Genomic DNA, 12481 nt, shown 5'->3' with positions numbered 1-12481 from the left:
GCCGGTTGGTATTTATTATTAAGAAGTTATTTTAATACAAAAGGTATTTTAAAATTCGGTCACCAAACGAATATTTCAATATTTAACATGAATGTAGAGAGCTTTCTACTGGTTTGAGTCTTTGCTAGTTTTTACATTACCTTACAAATGACCTAAAGTGAATAATACAGATTTACTATAATTTTCTTAAAAACTTAAGCTCTTTAAATATTAAATATTGAGCTGCATTTTCAAGCGTTGTGCGTTTCCTAAGGAAAAATAAATTTGAATTTCGTAAAATGGCCAAAGCAATGCCAGTTTAGAACACAAACTTTTTGAAATGTAGCGCTGATTGCTCGAATATAAGTGAATAAATCGAATATTATTAGCAAGTTATCAGTGAGACCGCACTTGAATCGAGAATTAAAAACCCATAGCGCCAAAACAATTCACCGATAGTATCGAATAGTCGTCTCCTATCGTACCAGCTCTAAAAAAACAAAGCAAAACCAAAATCGGCCCGAAATTCAAGCTAAACGGACGCGTTTTCGTCGCGAGTTTAACCGCTGCAAAAATATCAACAATAAGTATAAATTGCCGCGGGTACTGAGTTCATATGATGATCGAGTGATTTTTTTCATCGTACAATTAACGTCCTTCGAAATAGGATATATTCGAGTATTCCGGGTCGCGAGTATTTAAAAAAAAGGATTTGTGTATACCGAAAGGGCTAAACAAAAAGCTTTTTAAAGGTAAATCCCAGCAAAGGAGTGTTAAATGGAGTTTGGCGAAAAGCTAATGTGCCGGAAAAAAGTACAAAACAGTGCGAATGAAAATAAAAAGACGCCGACTATATGTGTATAAGGTCCATGTGTATGTGTGAAAAAATCCTGGACAACGCCACTCCTTTTGCGCAAAGAAATTTAATAAAAAAAAACGCAATGAAGCTGTATATAGAGAGCAAAACGAAGCTGCGCCGGAGTTGAACGAAATACGAAGTGTAAATTGGGGGTGTGGGTGCCACACAATTCCGGGTGTACGCAAATATTTTGAAACGAAATCGCCATTAAATTCAGGTTCCGATTTTAGTGCAAATACAACGGTAAAACAATGAAATTGCATTTGGAGTAGCGGCATTTTTAGGGGTGTGTGTGAGTTCGAGTCCTGTCGTCCTGCTTGCACCCTCTGCGCAGAAGCAGGACAGCAAAAAACCCCCGAAAAAACAATTGCAAATTGCAGAATTGCGAGCGAAACACGAAAATACGAAAATAGTTTCGGCCAACAGCTGGCGAAGTTTCAGACACCTGGCGAAAAAACCAACATGGGACACTTAAACAGTTAAACGGTTCTCCTTTTTATGGCTTTTAATAACTGGTTTCGCAGAGCCTTTTCGCGTAGGTGCGAGCGAGCAGGAAGTATGCCCCAACCAAAGAACCGTTGATCGCAAAATGCAACTCCGATCGGGTGGGAATGAGTAAGAGAAGCGGGAGAGAGGGGGAGCGAGAGCGAGATGGAGACTGGGTGATAAAAAACCATAACATAACAAAACAAAACAAAACGAAAGCAAGTGACTTTTGTTTTTCTCTTGTTGTCTTAGGTTCTGTTTGCATGTGTGGGTTTCTTCTGATAATTTCGCTATCGTTGTTTTGGCCTTATTTATCGCCGTTCTTTGTTTTGCAATTCTGCGAGTGGCCGCAATTTATGCAAATATGCAGAAATCACAATTCTATTTGCACTATTTCCTCAATAAAAAATCGCTGGCGAGGCCAAGAACATTATATTGTTGTTAAACTCAGCTCTTCGCGGGTACAATTTCACCCTCTTTTGTGCGTCGCGTGCTCTGCGCTTCTTTTTCTCATTTGTTTATTTTTAGTTGCGGAATTTCTGGTTACAAACCGTATTTAATTTCAACGACTTCCCTCTGTTGTGCTCCTTATTCTCCACTCCCGCTTCCACTTCCTTCGTCGTCTTCTTCTCTCTCTGCTCCTTTGTCTCGCAGAAACAGTTGCGCTTCATGTCAGTCCCCAATACACTGAGAAAAAATGTGGTATCTGATGCTTATCTCAATTTAAAGGTCTTGTATTAAAATTAACGTATAGTGTGTGGTAGAGAATAAAATTTTCATACAATATCTTTATAGATAAACCATATCTAACGCTTTTTCCAGTGCACTGGAAGAGGGAGCTCCAAAAGATACAATAAGGGGAGTTTGGGGTAGAACACAACAAGATGAAGGGCCCGCCTTTGTTTTATGACTTCTGTGTATATTTATTTATAGTTGCTTCACTTTAATGTTTCAATTTTTATTTCCACACAATATCCATCGTCAATTTGTCGGCGACTTAAAAACTCATAAAGTATTCAGCTATTTTCCGGCGTCATTAAACTTTCGCCCACGCTCGAGCAATTTGCATAAACTTAATTAGTCAAATGCAGGCACAAAAAGTTATTCAACAAATTATTCTTAATTAACGAAACAGCCAAAATCGCATAGCATTTGACAGATTGAACATTCAAATGCGTTAATTTTCATGCAAATCTGGGCATTATGCTAATGCCTTTGAGTAGCCAAAAGTTAATTCAACGCCTTGAATTTATAGTTTCACCATTTTGGCATTTATGGAAAACTTTTGCAACGGCTTAAATGTTCTCAAAACTGCACCGAGTATTTCAAAAAAGTTGTTCTTCATTAAAAAAAAAAACCATATAGGAAGCCAGATGACAGATCAAACATTAAATAGCAATAATCTTGATTATGTGCCAAAGCTTGAACATGAATAATTGTTTCATATTATTCAGTTTTGTTTATGGAAAATCTTGACATCTGCTGATCAGATTAAAGAATTTAACTTTTCAAAAAAATTACCAAAGTTGAAAGACTTTGATTTATTGCTTCACATTTATGCTATTTATTTTACTTCTGAATCTTGTCGCAACTATTTCCACAGAAATCCAGATCGCAGATCTGTGTGAATTAAATAAATCAAACGCAAACAGACAAGAGAATAGTTATTCAAGAGATTATTCTTAATTAAAGAAGTAGACAGACTCTGTTTTCGTGTAAATCTGAGTTTTATGTTAATCACTGATATGTATATTGTTTTTTTTTACTTTTCGCATTTATGGAAATCTTTTGCAATGCTGAGACCGGCAAAAAGTCAACTATTTCGAACGAAATCGAGATCACAGATATCTCCGAACTCTTGAGTGTTATGTTTTTCCGTTTGTTTTTGTATCTTTTTTCGGTGGCCCACGCGCAGCTGGCGAAATCAAGTTTAGGAATTCCCCCGTAGCCCCCTAAAAAAATATAGATACCCCTGACTTTATCTCTTGCGTCACTTGATTTGGCGCAAGCTTAGCACACGACTCTTTTGGGTCCATTTTTTGCGCCATATGATCTTGGATCTCTGGCATTTTTAGTCGACTTTTCAATGAAAACCCATAGCCACAATAGTAGCTATAGGTGTATATATCTATGTATCTCTACTGATATTAACAGTCGCCGCAAAATGTCGCCTTTATTTATTCATCCACTTTTTTTTCCTACCTTTTTTTATGAGGCTGCCGTTTGGCGATCCGCCATATAAGGCATCTAAATTGTGTGCGCGTTTGGGTCTTGGATTTTCGGTTGATCAATGATCATGATTCGTTCATGGCTTGGGGCCATTCGGCTTTTATTGTCTGAGGAAAAGCGATATTAGCTAAGCCTAATGTGGCCATTTGTGGCTTGATTTTTATTTGATTGTTACAGGGTTCACTGAACCCAGGTTGCAGTTCAATTAGTCGGTCGAATTTGGCAGAGAAATAGTGGTAATACATGTTAGAAAAACTTGAACTTGATACGAGTACTGACATTAGACTATAGTAGGATTAAATAAGACTTGGTGCTGTTTTAAACTTCTTTATATCCAGAATACTTTCATATAATTATCGTATGCCGCTCCGCATGAGATTCCAATGATTACGCCAGTTGCATTTAGGTAATTGATAGTTGGCCACAGCTGCAGTGGTCCATGGGGCCGGAGCGGACCCCATTCCCGCCCAGAGTTCAACCCACACCTCTCTAACGGCCATGCAACCACTTGCGCACCACTTTGTCCACTTGTCCGGACAGCAAACTGAAAAAAACCCTGTGGAACAACTTGAAATGTTTGTGTAACCCACGGCGAAACAAAACCGAAACACAAAACCAGAGAGGGGAAAACATGCGGCAGGCGAAGCTTTCGAATCACATAACGTACAACACCGAAAATGGGTGGGTTATACTGCCCCACTTGAGGCACTCCTCCTCCGGATGCCGCCTCCTTATCCCCGATCGATATGTATATGTATATGTACCTAATGAGCCTGCGGGCTCTGTCGTTGGGCATTATTAACATACGTTTGGTATGGACATCCCATCAAGTTTCTGTCTGCCAGGCGTTTAACCCTCTGAACAAAAGAGGATTACTTCCCTTAATAAGTCAAACGAAATGGCTAGTTGGGAATTATAAGGCAGAAGAGTGGAAATGTTTCACTATATTTCCCACACTATATGTTAACATAATGTAATGCAACGTTGTTAATTTCTTAATTAACAAGTTTTTAAGCCAATTACAAAAACATTACTGTAACTTTTATAAGCTGTCGCGTTGTCGAAGGCTTTAACCCTACGTGGTAGTTTCTGAATTATGCAATTTAGCAACCTTCAGTGGCTGCAATTGCAACTGCAGCGAGATTGAAACGAATGAGTTAGGAAAAGAGCTGAGATAGAACTGCCGAGCATGAGATTCCGAAGTTGCATGACTGGTCTCTCCGTCGCAGCTTAGTTAACAATGTAAATTGCACCATCCATCGCCACCTTCAAGGTTCATTCTCAGCCCCACCCACCACCCACTGCAAAAACAAAAAACACGCAAACTTCAAGCGAAATATAATACTGTTCATAACATTATGGATCTGCGTTTGGTCCTAATTAATTGGCAGCTAATTTAGGACACCTCCCCGCCTGGTTTCAGTCCTCATATCCAGCCAATCCCCATTTCCAGCTGACCCCATTTTCCAGGACCTGACCACAGAAATTAGGCCCAATTTGGTAAATGAACCGTGTTAAAAATAAACATATTCCCTGTCAATATTCGGTGGCTCTTCACGGCACACATTTATTGGCTTCATTTGCCTATTTTGGGGTTGCATTTGAGTGGGGTTTTCATAGGGGGAGTGGTTTTTGTTCAACGATGTTTTGGTTTTATTGAATTCGGTTTCCTTTGCTTTGACGAGTTATTTTTACACATTGAAAGAACACAAAAAAAGTGATGGCGAAAAGTTTTTGACAATTCACCAGATAAGCGAGGCTGGGGAAATTGTTTGATGAGAGGGACAGGAAGTGGGGGCGGTCGGGAAATTTAGAGAAAGCACTGCCTGCATAATGACAAAAGTTTTTCCAACCGCCGGCTCACTTTTTCTCCCATTTTCGCACTGTAAACTGAAAACTGAAAACAGAAAACCCATTGGGAAGCTCTTCTCGCTTTGTTTTGGTTTTGTGTCTGGCTTTTCATTCAATTTCCTTGCAGTTACCGGTGTGTGTGTGTACCTCCTTTTCCTCCTGCTTTCCATACTTTTCGTACACGGTTAAAAATTGGTTTTTAAAGTAAGGAATCCCTAAGCCCTATTTTAAAAATATTTCACAATTTTCAATGTGACAAAAAAGCTCTTAAAGATAGCAATGCAACACTGATGCATCTTAATCCTTATCTTCTTAATGCCATTTTTTCTCAGTGCATGCGTCCTTTAGTGTCTAAGCTTTTTCGCTAGCTTGCATTTCTAAGGGTTGTTCCTTTGGCTTCCATACCATTGCAGAGCAGCCTCTGCAAAAGTACAGTAGTACCGGCAGGGGCAACCAAGAACCCTGGGAACTGCCAAAGGAGGCGGGATTATATTGGTAAGGAGGGAGGATGGAGGCAGGACAGAGGGACAAGGGGACAGAGGGACCCACGGACGGCGACCCTGCCAAGTGTGAAGTGTCTACTTAAGGTTGAGTCAACTTTGATTCAGCCTTTCTTTCTTGGCTCTGTCTCCACCGTCCTGTGGCATTTGTAGTTGTCACGCCTGCTGCCCACAGACTGCAGTCTCAGTCTGCATTCTCCAGCAGCAATCCATCTATCCGTACAGGGGGAGAAATTTGTATATATTTCCATTTATATCTTCGTGCAAGAAGGACTCAAAATCAATCCTGGAGTGCTGGATTTTTTGCCGTGCCATCTGCACGTTTCGGTTGCAACTTCAAGTTCTACATCGCTGTGGCACTTTATCTTGACAGTGACAGGCGACGCGTGGCCATAAATCAATAATTTGCCCCAAGCAGAAGACACCCTGCGAAACCTGCGATGTGACAGGAATCAAAAGCTGAAATGGACGAGAAGGGATTCTGTGGATCGAAGCTTATTTTGAGTCACTGCTGCGGGCTGAATGCAAATTGGAACATTTGGGATTGTCAGCCAGATGCAATTGGGATAACTAAATGGGGATAAGAGCGAGGGAATTATTTGATTGGAGGGATAATGAAATGAATTGGATATTATAAGGGCTTAGGGCTGACACAAAGTATTAATAAGCAGCAAAGGAAATGCTATACATACTTAAAAGAACATAAATCATATTGGCTTGTCACGCTCATTCAAATGTTGTGCATCCGCTACCCCGAAATTTATTTAAATCAAGAACAATTCGTTTTAAAGTTCCTTGAACTTGTTTTTGCGCCCCACTGCAGTGGCCATTAAAAATGTGTGTCCACTCAGCAGTTATGAGAGTGCTCCACATTCGAAGGCAACCTTTGTGAGCAGTTGTGTAGAACCATATACAAATATATATTCAAATATGTATTTTTCAGTGGTCAGATGACATTCAAACAGCTCAATGCTAATGTTTGCATTACGGCAGGATTCAATTAAAAGCAAACAAACAATTGACGAGTGACAATTGAAATGGGTACTCTCAATCGGATAAATATGCATTCATTAAATCGCAAGTGGAGTTAAACTTTAAACATTCAAGCTAGCAAACAAAGGCACAGAACCTACGCAGTCTGAAATTAAAAAAGCGATGATGACGGCACAAAGTTCATGTGAAACTAATCGATGAATGGCAGATGAATTAGAACCTGATAAGTAGAAGTGCGCCTCTGTGCCGTGGAGATAATGCTAGTGTTGTGCGAAAATTGGAATTTAATTGGTGTGAATCAGCTGATAAGCCAACGCAACCCCATCCCCCATCCGCCATCCAATCCAACCCAAACCAAGTTCAGTTCTAGACATCGTGACTGTCACGAGGATTGCACAAGTCGGGGGAATGGAATCGCAGCTGGGCCACACGTAAATTACCCACTTTGCGGGGGCTTGGAAATGCAGAGTTTTTCCATTTTGCGTCTCAAATGTTTGACTGCACTTGACTCGAGTGGGAAAACAGCAGACATGGGGGGAGGGAAAATGTGGAAATTGTGGGTGACTGAATGAGTAGTTTACTATCCAGCCAACTTGGCAATTGCAACAGCTTTGCCTTTTTGCACTCTAAGCGGATTTGCTGGATTTGCTGCTTTCCATATATTCCCAGCCGTGTGTTTGTTTTGTTTAGTGGGGAGAATGGAAAAAAAGTATGGCAAAAAACGCAAACTGCATTGCAAATGAATGGAAAACTTCGGCTCTATTCTCCCCTGCCTTTAAATATTATGAAATATTCTGAACCGTGTGTGTAAAACCTTAAAAGTTCAAAGTCGCCAAATGCTGAACTTTGAATGGGGTGCCAAAATGGTTTCAGTTCTGTGGGTGGGTGGGTGTGAAATGGAGCTGCTTGAACTTGCAGACGAAAGCGATTACGACAGGAGATTTGTGTAAATATTTGTTGACCAACGGAAATTGGGGTTAAAGGATGGAAAAGTAATGCCATTTGTGGCTTGCAGCAGCTCTTTAGCTAACATCTGAAAAGTTTGATGATAGAATAAAGTACGATGGTTAGAATAGTTCTGGAAATGAAAAGTGAAACGATTGTCTATGTTATGCCATATAAATAGGACCATATGTAGCTATATATTTCATTGATTAACAAAATTAATTGAGGGAAACCTAATACTCCCAGGTGGTCACACAATATTTACAGCCATGTGTGTTTTCTCATTGAGCTTAGTAGACCAAACAAAAAATCGTATACGTTTTCCATTCCCATATCAGCTTACACTACGAATTTCATCTACACCTTGTGATACCTTGATAGTCGCGTAGTCGAAACCTCCATTAGCCAAATTACACTTTCCGCATTGGTGAAGAATACTTCCCATATCTTTACTCAAGATTGAAGCCACCAACTATTTTTGCTATCTCAGCAATCGTGCATTACACGACACTTATAGGAAACTGCAAGTGATCTTTGTCACATTTAACACGAAAAAGACAAAAATTTAGGTTGGTATAATTGTTGTTTTTACTTTTTTTTTGGATTATTCAACTTTTGCTTTTTTTTTTAGGGCCAGGCGTTAAACTCCATTCGGCCACGCTTTAACTGGTTTTGTGTGTTTATTCATAATGTACTTTGTACTTTTTCACTCTGTTGACATTGTCACGCTCTCACTCGACAAGAAGGGGGAGTTTGGGAGCTTCGACCCTCGGAATGATCTTAGTTCCGACGGCTACGTTCCACGGTTTATTTTATTTCACTTATTTATTTTCGTTTTCAGCCATTCGCTTTCATCTGGCGACGGGTGAAAGGGGTTAAGAGCGACGACCAGCTGTCTGCCACGCATTCGTCGTCATTTATCAAAAACGTCAGGAGGATGGGAAAGACGGGGGAGAAGGAGAACTTCTGGGGGAGATCACAGTCCCCAAGACCTTTGGTCATGGCCATGGAGTCTAGTTTTTGTCACAGTCTTTATTACGAGTTTTTAATTGGCTTTATTTTCGAGTCTTGAAATCGTGTTAATCGGGTTTTGTTGATTACAACTTTAAGTCGGTATTATTTATGAAGCTTTTTATTTGGGAATTGGCATAACATTATGATCGACTTTCTTGGGCTAAACCATAAAGAATTCGTCCAATTTTATGAATCTTAAAAGTAATTCAAAACACTTGTTAGATGGTTGTCCCTTATTTCCGCTTTTAACAAAGCCTTTAATTTACATCAAGCTATTGGACACCTCGTTTTGGGGTCTGCGGTTGTAATCCTTTTTGCGCCTTTGGGTTTTTTCTACTTTTTTGGGTCATTCTATACCCAAGTTGATTCAATTTCTCAGTTGACATTTCATTTCATTTCGTTTCGTTTGCTGAGTGGGATATTGACCGTTGTCAAGTGGAGGCTTAAAACACGAGTTCCGTTTGGTTGTGGCTTGGATTCCTTTTCTATGGAAAGCCCTGCCATCTACGGACGTGGCCTTTTAAGTCTTTATGGTTAGGCTGAGCTGTTGTCTCTGTTGGCTGGAAACTGTCATTGCACTGAAAAATTCAGAATCTAAATTGTATTTCAACATAAATTCCTGAAGACCCAAAAACATTATTAAAACCTAATACCTATTACCTTAAGTATTCGCAACAATTTGATTTATCTACAATTATCTGGCGAGATCTATTTTTCCCGGTGCAACTTTGTTCATCTCTCTTCTGCACAATTAAAAATTCTTTGTGCACTGACCACGATTCGCACTCTGGCGGAGATTGAGATTGACTTGTCCCAACATGGAAGGCATGAGAAAATGTGTGCTCCTCCTCTCGGGGATTCACTCGTCCATCAGGTGGGTCAGTCCATGTGGCATAGAAGGCATATGGTAAATGTAGAAAAGGGGCGGGGTCGGTCACGCAAGGCGGCAGTTAGAGGAAACCCTATTAATGTCAAGTTCATTGCCACAATCCATCATTTGAAGAGTGAGATCGGCGAAAGAGGGGGGAGGTGTGTGTGTGCAGTGGATGGATGGCAGCAGCACTTTGCTGTTGGTGGATTTATTATTATGGGCAATATTGTGCAAGCTGCAACATTTCATTAACTTGGCCGGCTGCGATGGAAACTTGTTTGCAGAGAGTTCCGTCTTTGCTGGCGGATTTGTCCAAGTTGGCCGAACTCGATATTGCTCAGACTTGATTTTGAACTAAATATTCGGCTTATCTGGCGATAAGAGCGCGTGATTTTGGCCCCAATCAATAATTGTCGTCCAATAAAATATTTATTCTGTATGTATAATTTGGTGTATCTTATCTGGGAGCCACGTGCTGCCGCGATGGCGCGTCAAATTCAATTTGACAGCGTCGAATGTGCAATTAAAATTGACATGCAACTTGTACTTGCATAGCTGCACTCCTTGCAACTCACTTTGCAGACCCAGGAAAAGCAATTTTCCGCAGCGACAATAAATTATGAGCTTGTCTAGAGGAGGAAAGTGGAAGAAAGGCTAGTAGAAACGGGGTGGAGCACAGGACTTGTGAAAGTTGTTAGAGGCCTTATTTTATCACCGCCACTTTGCATGTTCATCTACTTTATGTACGGGTAACGCCCTGAAATGGTTTACCTATACCTTTTCTGTAGCTATTTTAATGCTGCATTTCTTACGGGATTTTTTTCAATTACTTTAATGGCTTTCGTAGCAATTCCAATTGTAATTGCAACTCCTGGCTTATGGCGTTTATCTACTTGGCTAGCCATAATTATTATTAACCCATGACGTTGGGGTATTTGGCAATTAAAATGGCCGTCCCGCCTTCATTTAATGTAACACTTACATGCTCGACTGCGCGGGTAATTTACCAACATTTTTGCTCAATTTATTTCGCATGCCTAACTTATTGTTATTATCATTCCGATTTTCGCACTGCGCCGCAAAATGTCTTGCGAACGCGCACTAACGTGGCTAGAAACGGCTTATTGCGAGCTTAACTGTGAATTAGAAATACTTTTCCCGATTGCTGTCAAGCTGCGATGATGGGGCATGCAATCTGATAATTCAGTTGATTATGAGGCGGAAAATGTGTGGAATGTCTTGGGAGAATCGGAAATTGAGAAGCACTTAACAGATAAGTTATATAGAACGAATGCTAGCACTGGGAATTAGCTAGCTAGCGACGATTGCTGAAAGTTTAATAGTGAATGGTACTTAAAAGATCCGCAGATACCTCTTGTAATGAAGAGATATGTTTATATCTCTTTTCTAAACGACCTTTCAACAAACATCAAGAAGCCACCCACCTGGTTCACTTGGCTGCCCATTTAATCCGTTTGGAAACAAGAAGAGGAAGGTTTCTAACATTTTCCCACTGCCTGTCGCTTTTTATTGGTCTATCCGGAGTTCGGTGGAGCAGACATCCCACCTAAAACTTGGTAACTTGACAACTTGGCTCTTAATAAGGCAAGACAGCATCGGATTGGCGGCGGCGAGAACTTTTCTGGTCTAAAACCAATTTCTGGCATTACATGGCCTCCACGGCGGCGGAGTCAAGCTGCTCATCTGTGTTTTAGTTTCAGTCTGGCTTTCAGTTTTAGCTATGGATTGGGCAGCTGCTTCTGATTCTACATCTGCACCGTAAAAGGTCATGAAAAAGTTGTTTACTTCTTCCTTCTCAGACATCGGCCTGAGCTTATGAGGCCATAAAAAGCCAAAAGAATGGGGAGTGCGATGGAGGAAAAGACCAACACCTAACCGGGTTCGTAATAAAACTAAAACACGACATGTAGGTAACATGAATGTGTTTTACACGAGAAACTTCAAACGAAAAAGGCCAGCGCGTTTGTTGATTTGTTTTTGTATTTAGCAAGTCTTGTAAGAGTTACAGTGGAAATCTTGATCAAGTCATGTCGATCGGCCTTGATGCGAAGAGCAGTCGAAAGGAAATAACCTCCAAGGCGAAACGAGCTCTTGACGCATTTTTGTGATTGAAAGTTATGACATCTAATAATTATAATCAAGCCAGCGAGCTATTTTCGCTGTTTCGTCGACACGATTTATACGCATCTCGAAAGCCAACTTGGTAATCACATATGGCTCAAACCGACATCAAACCGTTATGAGCCGACGCAACCGCACAGACCTCTTTTCCTGGATCACTCCTAGTGCCAATAAACCCGGCCAGCTAATGACATAGGCTTTTGGCCGAGAGAAATCTGATTGATTGTAATTAGAGGCCACGCAAGACAGCAGATTCTAATGCCAACTTATTGGCAATTTCAGCCAGCATCTAGTTTATGAATCGCAAATGTCAAGCGGCAGTTGACGGAATTGCATGTTGATTATGAGGAGGATGTTGTAAATGGGTTTTGAAAAGCAGGCAATTTGGCTAGAACGACTCCGTTCACTCTGCTCGTAAACCTAAACCTAAGTAAAACACATTCCAATCCTACAAATATCACTGAATAAATTGGCTATATTCAATATAAATAATTTGTCTTCCATCCGTGACTTTCCCTTTCCATTCCACACTCTCTTACTTACTACTACTGTATATTAGCAAATTAAGCTTTTGAGGCTATTATCTGGTATCTGACACAACTTTGCGACCTG

At 40.5% G+C, this 12481-nt stretch overlaps 1 protein-coding gene across 10 annotated transcripts in view; it reads left to right on the top strand.

Annotated features, from left to right (window-relative positions):
• Positions 1 to 496: 496 nt before the first annotated feature.
• Spn (Spinophilin) overlaps positions 497 to 12481 on the top strand; it is a 49048-nt gene continuing 37063 nt past the window's right edge. For all 10 annotated transcript variants that reach the window (NM_001259642.1, NM_001259648.1, NM_001259646.1 and 7 more), the window contains exon 1: positions 497 to 731. The gene's annotated coding sequence lies outside the window, so the exon portion shown is untranslated. The remainder of the gene's footprint in view (positions 732 to 12481) is intronic.

This window comes from Drosophila melanogaster, chromosome 3L (assembly GCF_000001215.4).
Source record: "Drosophila melanogaster chromosome 3L".
Lineage (NCBI taxonomy): Eukaryota > Metazoa > Arthropoda > Insecta > Diptera > Drosophilidae > Drosophila > Drosophila melanogaster.
This window is presented reverse-complemented; position numbering and strand designations above follow the sequence as displayed.